This window comes from Palaemon carinicauda, chromosome 19 (assembly GCF_036898095.1).
Source record: "Palaemon carinicauda isolate YSFRI2023 chromosome 19, ASM3689809v2, whole genome shotgun sequence".
Taxonomy (NCBI): Eukaryota; Metazoa; Arthropoda; class Malacostraca; order Decapoda; family Palaemonidae; genus Palaemon; species Palaemon carinicauda.
Window position 1 is genome coordinate 76,693,915 of NC_090743.1, and position 7,500 is coordinate 76,701,414.

The window sequence follows — 7,500 nt, forward strand, 5'->3', positions numbered from 1 at the left end:
CCTTTTGAGGTGAACTGTGTCTTTTACGATAAATGCTTCTGGATGGTAAGGACGAACCTATGCCTCTGAGTCGAAACAGTCCCAAGCTTGAAGTGGAAAAGTCCTTGAAGAGTTATTTCATGGCATCTTAAATCCGATATAGGAAATTTTTCCATCATAGTTTTTCCCCATGTTCTGAGAGGGTGGCTTTGGAAGACAGGAGCCATATGGTCATTAAGACTCCCCAGCGAACACACACACGCACATATATATATATATATATATATATATATATATATATATATATATATACACACACACACACATATATATATATATATATATATATATATATATATATATATGTGTGTGTGTGTGTGTGTGTGTGTGTGTGTATACTGTATATATTTTAACTGGATCACTAACATTTTCTTCAGATGATTGTGACTTATCTTTTTCAGGCTGTTATTTAGTTTTTTAATCTAGTTTCAAAAAGACATAAGTCTCACAAGATAAACAAAATGTGGGAAATCCCGTTTATTGAGTTCAAAAGTCGTTGTGGCATCACCACGTCCTTCTCTCTCTCTATATATAAAAAAATTCCCTTGAATCTACAGTACTTCATCAATCTCATCCTTCAAGATATTTTGTTCTCAAACCGTGTCTTGTCACTCTAGACTCTAGAGTATTCCAAGCTCTACTTATATACATTCTTTAGACTGCATTATTCCTTCCATCATTGGGACTCAGTTTTGTGAGATTAAATCACTTATTGGTCACTTAAGATTGGAAAAAAGCAAATCAGACAATGGCTAGGTTAAGTAAAATTTGGAAATCAAATCGCCTGAAATTACAAATGAAAATCAGGCTATATGTCATTTTAGTGAGATCGATGAAATTAGTTCTCTTAGGCTCTATCGATACTCCTCGGAAGCAGTTAGCCTTATCATGTATTTCCCTATTGTCATTAAATTTCATACATTTCATAAAAAATTCATAAAACGCCATTTTTCAGGAAATTTTATAAAACGTCATATTTCATGAAATTTTATGAAACGTCACATTTCATATTTTTTTATAAATTAGATTAAATGTCATATTTCCTGAAATTTCATAAAAATTCATATTTCCTGAAATTTCACAAAAATTCAGATTTCATGAAATTCATAAATTTCATAAAACGCCATAATTCATAAAATTTCATAAAACGTCATATTTTATGAAATTTCATAAATGTCATAAAATATATTTCATAAAATTTCAGTGAACCAAATCTATAATCCTTCATACAAGGGGGAATTTTCGTTCTTAAATTATTAACAATAAAAAAGAAAGATTCTCGTTACGTCTCGTCCACTTCTGAGCTATTTATGAGATCGGGTCAAGATTAAGGACCAGCTCCTTTGCAAAACCTTGTTACAACCAGCCCATCCTTTCCACCAGCTGCCATTCTCTCGGGAGATGGTGTGAAAACCATCTGACTTTTCACTCCAATCGTAGATCTCCATTCAATCCCCATAGTTCTATGGCTTCCCCAGCGTTAACTTTCCACCGGTAATAATATGGGGTTCCATGCGTATCCTCATAATCACCCCCCTTCCCCCTCCTGCTGCTATCCATCTACCCCTCCCCATGCCCCCACTCTACCCAGGCCCCCACATCGCTGGATAAATAAATACAACTCTCCAAGGTAACCCACTTTTCAAGATATGCAAAATCCGCGGAAGGGAAGCCGGCCTTTGTAGGGGGCTCTGGGGATGTGGTATCTCTGTGGAAGGGGTCCTTGTGAGTTATTTTGATCTGGCTTCGTTAAGGTCGCCGTCAGGCAGGTACTGTCAGGGTACCCTAATATGGGTAAAAATACCCTGGATGAGGTCGATTTAAAATCGGTTAATTGTACAGATGGTTTCATTTTTTTTTCTTTTTCCAAGAACAATGCCTAGCTTCGGGTGGCGGTTAATTCTCCCATTTCCGTTCTCTGTACACAAGGGCGTTTTTACAAAGGTAAATTATTTTTTTCTTTTTTTAATTGGCCAGTAAGAACCTCCTGTGACCATTGCCACTAGATATCATTGTGGTTCAGGTTCAGGGCTGAGAAGTGGTTTTTGCAACGGCTCTTACAAGTCTGGGAAATATACATTCCATGATTTTTTTATGAATATATTTCCTTCATCAACATAGACTTTTTTTTTTATTGATGAGTCAGCAACTAAAAGTCAACACAACGGTTACTTATCGAAGCAGGTTTTAACAATCTATATTGATACTTTTTTTTTCGAAGGGGGAGGGGGTGTTTCCAGTTTTTTTTTTCTTTTTTTTTCGTTTCCTGCTTGCTTAGTTGAGCTTGAGGGTTGGGTGTAGTACCCTCTCTTAATTGGATGTCCGCGTTTAGATGGGCCAGTTTTTCTAGAGTTTCTAGAACGAGAAAATCGTTGCATCGTGTGAGCCTGGCATGATTAGTCTTCTGAGATCGTCCGCCTTCCAAAAAATAAGGTTTTTGGAATTTTCGTCAGTGATTGTGTGTCAGTCATGATTAGATTACTTATTGAATTAAATCTTATTAAAATATGTTTATGGAAACGCTCTAATGCCTCTCGTTGCAGTAAGAAGTAAGTGATGTATCTTGTGGGACGTCGATTGGCAGGAGTTGATACCACAGGGAGCATGCAACTTGATCCTAGCAGAGTTACTATTGAGAGCCGGAGGGCTAATATATATATATATATATATATATATATATATATATATATATGGATGTGTGTGTGTATGTATGTACTGAATGGTCGTGTGTGTATTTGTATCTATATAGTGGTGGATACTAGTAAGCTTATTTTAAAGACATGTATATGTACGCATATATATATATATATATATATATATATATATATATATATATATATATATATACATATATACATATATATATATATATATATATATATATATATATATATATATATATATATATATATATATATATATAAAGATTCGGTAAATGAAGTTCTTAAAGATTATCAGGGTATCGAAGATTACTTAGCGTAACTAGTAGGTAAACAACGTACAGGCGTGCTAGAAACTGAGAGAGAGAGAGAGAGAGAGAGAGAGAGAGAGAGAGAGAGAGAGAGAGAGAGAGAGAGAGAGAGAGAGAGAGAGAGATGTTTTGTTCTCAGATTTTTTAGGACTAGTCAGAAATAAGCGAATGGCGTTAGTTTCAAGATTTAAAGGTAGATCATGAGTGGCAGAGGCATGGGACATAATGTCTGGAGACTGACCATAAATGATTGCGATCAGCGCTAAAGCCCCCTCTCCATCCAAGCAAGGACCAGACTGGGCCAGGCAATGGCTGCTGATGAATCAGCAGGTAGAGCTAAAGGTTCCCCAAACCCTTCATCCCTAGCGCACAAGGATGGTGAGGTTGCAGACACTACAAGAATATTTCCAGCTTGAGCTTGTCTCGAACTTCAATCCAACAGATTGCCAGGGAGGAGACGTTTCCAAAATATGTAGAAATTTGGCCGCTTATTTACTGATGGTGCTTTATTTTAGTATATTTCAGTACTGGTACCCTTTTAATTTAGTATTTCAGCTTCTTCGATTGTAAATTTGTATTCCTTATGTCAAGTCTTTAATGAAAGATCATAAATTTAAGGTTTTGGAATAATCTACTTATACTGCTACTATTACTAGTAGATTTAGTTGCATTAGTAGTATCTTGACCCTCTAGTTTCTTTTTATAAGGGCACAACTCTGCACATTTTTATCTGCTTAATTTTTTAGCTTAATCTATTAGATTCAATAAATTTCATAAGCAGTGGTTGATAGGATTTTAGGATTTATTTTCTTTTTGATTTGTCTTTATTGCCATCTAAAATTTCAAGCTTAGTGGTTTCCCATTATGCATTAGAAGATATTTCCCTCCCATTTGTTTTGCAAATCATAATGTGAATCGTAATAGTAATGATATTAAAAATAATAATACTAATAATAATAATAATAATAATAATAATAATAATAATAATAATTTATATTCATAATATCAGAATTACTATTATGTATAATATTACAATAAAGAGACATATCTTGTGGGTCCCTAATCACGCAATAATAGTCAGAATACCAAAAGTAACTTGTAATATCAAGGTTTATTTTTAGCGTTTCGACCCTATAAGACTCGAAGATAAGGAAGGTTTAACACACGATAAATATCATGCATTAATTTTCTTTATTCCTGGTCTTAAGTGGCTATAACTTTCCTTAAAAGTCAAATAAACAGTGGGATTGAAAACATTTTCTTAGATCTTGATAATCATTATATGGTATTATTTTAAGATAAACACATTTCTTAAGACAATTATCATAATCTATCAGATCTATTAATCAGTATACTTACATCAAGAGCAGTCAAAGATTTCAGACTTCCACCAATGAAGATTGGCATTATTTCATTCAAGTCTACGGACCAATCTTTCCCTGTTTCATATGTCGACCGTGAAGGAATCTGGTGTATATTAAAAACAATGATAACCAAAATTGAGATCTTAATCCGGATCAGCTCCAAAATTTAATGGGTCCTTCCGTAGCATAATACCTATCCTTTGTTAAAATTTTATGAAGATCCGGCTAAGAGACAAACAAACAAACAAACATAAATAAATGTAGGTAATGTTATAACCTTATTGGCGTAGGTTACTAGAAAGAATTTATTTCTGTTTTCCCATATTTTTTTCTGCATTTATCTCAAGATTTAAGTTTCTTCAGTAAAATGTCTGAGATTTGTATCTCTCTGGATTATGTTCAGAAGTACAGATATATATATATATAATATGAGGACCAACTCCCTCCTTTTCAGTGTAGATAAAATCAGTAATAATGAATAGATGGTAAGTTAGATTAATAGAGGAAATTTAGTATCTCTGTGGTTTATGTACTGATGATTGTTATCTTATTCAGTGCAGATAATTAATAGTGAAGGGATATTTAATTACCTTGATATATGGATGGAGGAAATCTTAGCTTTAGCATCCTGCTTTTCCAACTAGGATTGTAGCTTGTCTAGTAATTACCCCATATAATAAAAAGCAAGTGTCTATACATATATATATATATATATATATATATATATATATATATATATATATATATATATATATATATATATTTCTTTTTGGTCACTCAGCTCCCCCCTTCTCTCGGCTTGTGGGGAAAGTAAGTTGTCATACCCTGGTGAGAGAGGGCTGTGTTATTGTGCATATCTATCTAAATATTTAGCCGTCATTTCTCACGGGTCTGGTACACTATTGATAATAGTAATAAGTGATTACCTTCGAAGAATAGATACAGATGTGCATTACATACATAGAGGCAGTCTCTCTCTCTCTCTCTCTCTCTCTCTCTCTCTCTCTCTCTCTCTCTCTCTCTCTCTCTCTCTCTCTCTCCATATCACCTTGTCAATAAAGAAGTTTCCATCGGCAAACGACAATGGGCCTCCTGATTACACATTATCTCGAACTCACCGGATGCTTGTCCATGTTTAGTGCGACCGGACTGTGGCAAGATACTAGGTAGTGCACCTTTTATAGCCTCCTTTAGTTGTTACAGCAGGGAGGGGCTGCTAGTGCAATTCTTTGTGTTGGTACTTTGTGTTATATTCGGGTTTTTTCTGAGTAGGAAATATTACCAGAAATATTATTTAAAGCATTCTTGTGTCGTGGTAAAAATGAAGCCAGGTTGGTATATTTGTTTGTAATTTTAAAGTTCTGTGATTTCTGTGTCTTGGAATGTTTTTACATTCTTTCGTATTCATTTGAAGAAAAAGTTTTGGTTAATTTTCTATTTATTATAAGGAGTTTTTTTTTTGTCTCTTCAGTATTTCTTTATGAAATTTTCCAATTTTTTATTATAATTTTATTTAAATAGATTTGTATCGTCTTGAGTAGCCTAATTTGCAGAACTTATTTTTTCGCTCCTTTAACGCCCACCACTAATAAATAATCAATTGAACTTTTGCCTTATATAATCTAAGTTTTACCGATTTAAATAGCTTAATTCTGTATTGTTTATAGGAATATTATTTTCTTATTAAATCCTTATGTGCTCTTTCATATGTAGGTTTGTGTCATTTGAAATTCGTCTGAGTAAAGATTTGTAATCTCTCTTATCTGCTATAATAAATTAGCATACTGTATACTCACTTAAGTAAAGGCCTTTCATTGCCTTCATTAATTATTCAAAGCTCATTTTAGTAAACCATTGCTGCGAACACTCCTTTGAATAGAGTCTGATTCATTCAATATATTACCCATTATGTCATCATCATCATCATCTCCTCCTACGCCAGTTGACGCAAAGTGCCTCGATTAGATTTCGCCAGTAGTCTCTATCTTGAACTTTTAATTCAATACTACTCCATTCATCATCTCTGACTTGACGCTTCATAATCCTCAGCCATGTAAGTCTGCGTCTTCCAATTCTTTTAGCACCTTGTGGAGCCCAGGTAAACGTTTGGTGAACTAATCTCTCTTGGGAAGTGCGAAGAACATGCCTAAACCATCTCCATCTACTCCTTACCATAATCTCATCCAAGTATGGCACTCAAGTAATCTCTCTTATAATAGTTTCATTTCTAATCCTGTCCTGCCATTTATCTCCCATTATTCTTCTGTGGGTTGTGTTCTAAAATCTAATAAATCTGTTGGAGATTGTTTCATTGTCATACCATGACTCATGTCCATTCATCAACACCCATCTCACTAAACTGATTCACAGCCGGATTTTTAAATGCAATTTCAGACTATTGGATTTCCAAACGTTACTTAACCTAGCCATTGTCTGATTGGCTTTTCTGAATCTTTTATTAAAATCCAATTCTAATAATCCTATATTGGAGATCATAGCTCCTAAATACTTTAAATGATTCTACCTCATTAATTCTTTCTCCTTCTAATGATATTTCACCTTCCATTTTATATTCCACTCTCATCCTCTCTGTCTTTCTTCAGTTTATCTTGAGGCCTACAGTACCTCCTGTGATATTTCATGCATTCTGGTAAACAAGTATTGCAAATCCTGTAGTGATCTATTAATGAAGACAGCGTCATCAGCATACTCTGGGTCAGTTAATTTCCTATAACCAATCTAGTCCAATCCTTCTTCACCATCTCCAACTGTTCTATGTATTACAAAATGCATGAAGAGGATAAACATATATGACATCACATTCCCTTGGAGTACTCCGCTGTTCACTGGAAATTCATTTGAAAGAACTCCACTAACATTAATTTTTCACTTGCTGTGCTCATAAACAGACTTAATTTAATTTACATATTTAAGAGGAATTCCATAATAATGCAGGACTCTCCACAAAATTGGCCGGTGCACACTATCATAGGCTTTTTTATGGTCCACAAATGCCATCAAAAGTGGATTTCTATATTCTACGCATTGTTGTACATGTCTCAAAATGAAAATTTGTTCAGTGCTACTTCTACCTTTTCTAAATCCTGCTTGTTCATCTCTCAGCTT

At 34.1% G+C, this 7,500-nt stretch overlaps 1 protein-coding gene across 5 annotated transcripts in view; it reads left to right on the forward strand.

The window, feature by feature from the left end:
• Positions 1-7,500, forward strand: part of LOC137658688 (glutathione S-transferase 1-like) — a 459,350-nt gene that overhangs the window by 59,295 nt on the left and 392,555 nt on the right. The window contains exon 1 of one of the 5 annotated variants that reach the window (XM_068393673.1): positions 5,587-5,705. The exons of the other annotated variants lie outside the window; for them this stretch is intronic. The gene's annotated coding sequence lies outside the window, so the exon portion shown is untranslated. Of the gene's footprint in view, positions 1-5,586; positions 5,706-7,500 lie in introns of those variants that run through there. 5 annotated transcript variants of the gene reach the window in all.